The following is a 2,954-nucleotide window of genomic DNA, read 5'->3' as shown; positions in this document are numbered from 1 at the left end:
CCCCAGTTTATATGCGACCAGACAGCGCCTGAACAAAAACCCGCAGTTTAATCGCTCACTTTGTTGAACTTTTAGATTTTATTATTTCATTAACAGCGATCTCTTCTAAAACGCGTAAACAAGGGAAACATGCTGTATTAATTTTAGTGGATGAGTAATATATTTATTCTTATTAACCCACACAGGCGCCGCTCCGCTAGCCAAACAGCAGCCTGACAGGACAGAGACAGAAGGTGAGTTAGCCGCTCATTTAACCTCTAAAATAAACCTTCTACCGGCCAAACATCCGGGTTTGGTGAACGGAGGACACCATGAGGGGGTCATAGTTCCGGTACATCTCTCTAACTGGCGGAGGTTCGGGTCTCACGGAGCCTTATTCCACCAGAAGCTCTTTGTTTTGGCTCAACATGTGAGCTGCTCTGCTGCAGACACCTGTCCGTCTGTGAGCTGCCCCTCAGTGACCCAGGGTAGCTTAAAGCTGCTGGTTCAAAGCCCCCAGAAGATCCAGGCAGAACTGTGAGAGCAGGTTCTGATGGGACGTTTCTGCCTAACTGGACATCCAGAACCTGAACTGTCAGATAAGGCAGTAATTCATTTAAACCTGATAAAAATGTGCTGCAGGCAGGAAGTCATAGCAGAGTGTTGCTGCAGCAGCAGCAGGGATAATAATTCCTCTCAGGTTCACTGAGGTTCTGCTCGGCTCTCTGCGGGTCTCACCTCAGGTGGCAGGCTGGACTTTGACTAGGCCACTGCAGCTCCTGCATTCTGTTCGTTTTGCTGCCGTCTCTGGGCTCATGGTTTTAGTCGTAGCCATTCAGGGTTTGTCTGATTGTTCTGTCATGTTCTTGACCTGCTGACTGAGGCCTGGAGAGGCTAACATGGAGTTCTCTGGGGTTTCTGTGGTTCTGATCTTTATGGTAATTAATGTAAAGCAGTTAGTAACGGCGCTGTAAGCCCTCCCAGGTGATCAGGCAGCAAAGGTTGTAACTCTAAATGTTTTTACTGCTGAATATGACGATGAAAATATGAGATATGACCAACAATGTTCCTCTCCACCAGTTTCAGATCTCTGCCTCTTAGATCCTCATCGTTGAGCTCATCAACGATCAGCTGGCCACATGTTCTCTGCTGCAGAACCAGAGAACATGATCCCTCCAGATGTTGCATCCAGGCTCTGTTTGTGATTGTGAAGTTACACATATTGACGTTACAGAACCTCAACACTGGAGCTGTGTGTGTGTGTGTGTGTGTGTGTGTGTGCTCTGCAGCTCTGGGTGTGGAAAAGGTCAGACACACACCCTGACTCCTGATACCGTCTGTCTTTGAGAGTAAAGGTCACGGTTCTGGCTCTTTGGTTCTGGATCTGTGGGTCAGTCTGTGTGGTTCTGGATCTGTGGTTCTGGATCTGTGGTTCTGGATCTGTGGTTCTGGATCTGTGGGTCAGTCTGTGTCGGCGCCGGTCCGGTCCGGTACCGTTTCAGGTCGGCTCTTCCTGCTCTGTTTAAACCCAGCTAACACGTTGATCTAACAGACTTTGGTCCAGATTCCAGGAGCTTTTCCTCTTTTTCTGCTGCTGGATTTATGGGGATTTTCATCAGTACAATATTATTTCATCTTTTTGATTAAAGTGTTATCTAAAATTATTTTATGTTTACATTCTGGAGTCACAAACCTGGAACATTAGTGAGTAAAGTTGAGTTTTTATTACATTGTAAGGCTCTGTAGGCTGTATTAATGAAAGGTTTAGGTTAGGGGAGGAGAACCAAACGGACCTCTCCACTTTTTAACGTTCTGACCCGAGAATCTGATTCAGAAATTAACAAAAATCGCAGTTTATCGTCGTTTTTCACTGGACTGATATGTGCTTAAGTTACCTGGAGCGATGCGGACAATGAGACGTCGTCCCAGAGCCGCTCACTGACGGCCCCTCGGGTCAGCACTGGTACCGCTGCTGGTACCTCTGGTACCGCTGCTGGTACCTCTGGTACCGCTGCTGGTACCAGGATGTCAAAGCTGTATGAAGCCTTATAGACCAAAGGAGAACAGCCGCTAAATTTATTTAGTTTTATGATGAAATAAGACGTTAGCTTCTATCAGGGGAAATGGGTGACAGAAAGTGACTTTTTTTGGGATTTTTTCCCTGCAGCAATAAATAAAGCTGAGGGAGCATAGAAAAGATAACATGCTGGGTTACAGCAGGGAAACGGGTCGGCTCACCAGAACCGGACCCAATGATGAGGCCTTCCTGCCCACAGTGCAGATGTTCAGCTGCTTTATGTGGAGTCAGTGGAGAGGATTCTGCTTGGAAAACAGTTTAAAAGACACTTAATGCTCAGACTTTCATGGTTTAGAAACCAGAACCAGCTTTTATTGTCGCTTAGGGAACAAACTCAGAGGTTCCTGAGAGTCCAGTGGAATCATGTAACCCTGACCCTGCATGGGGTTAAATGTAAAGACTAAAAATAAGGAGACTGCATATTAAGAAATACTAAACAGTTATTAGTTAGAAATATAACCATAGGAGCAGGATGACCTCTTTATTTAAAACCTTAAACCTTAAAACCTTTTATGAAAAAAACAAGACTAGAACAATCAGTAACAATGCAGTAAATATGGATGCAGGTAAAAATGAGGAGGAAGAAAACTAAAGACTTTCTTTGTTTGATAAATTATTACCTTAGTGAGACTTTTACTCCTAATATTACATGGAAAAGAAAATACTTTTATTTTTTTCAGAATATTATTTTAAAAGAGTCCATTATGGATTAATGTAGGGCTGGATGATATAATAAAAAACATATCCATAAAACAGAAATCACATTGATCGATATCAATAAGTATCAACAAATTTAAAACATAAATTTTAAGTGCAGCCCTGGCCATTTTATGCTGTTGCTTAGCAACCTATTTTTAGATACAGACACAAACACTGAATTCAAACTCAACCCTTTATT

At 43.5% G+C, this 2,954-nt stretch overlaps 1 protein-coding gene across 1 annotated transcript in view; it reads left to right on the top strand.

Moving 5' to 3' along the window:
- Positions 1-2,954, top strand: part of fars2 (phenylalanyl-tRNA synthetase 2, mitochondrial) — a 101,525-nt gene that overhangs the window by 1,604 nt on the left and 96,967 nt on the right. Inside the window, exon 2 of the mRNA XM_036124864.1 lies at positions 186-233. The gene's annotated coding sequence lies outside the window, so the exon portion shown is untranslated. The remainder of the gene's footprint in view (positions 1-185; positions 234-2,954) is intronic.

The sequence above is a fragment of the Fundulus heteroclitus genome, chromosome 21 (genome assembly GCF_011125445.2).
Source record: "Fundulus heteroclitus isolate FHET01 chromosome 21, MU-UCD_Fhet_4.1, whole genome shotgun sequence".
NCBI lineage: Eukaryota > Metazoa > Chordata > Actinopteri > Cyprinodontiformes > Fundulidae > Fundulus > Fundulus heteroclitus.
Note: the sequence above shows the minus strand (reverse complement) of the source record. Positions and strands in the feature narration are given on the sequence as shown.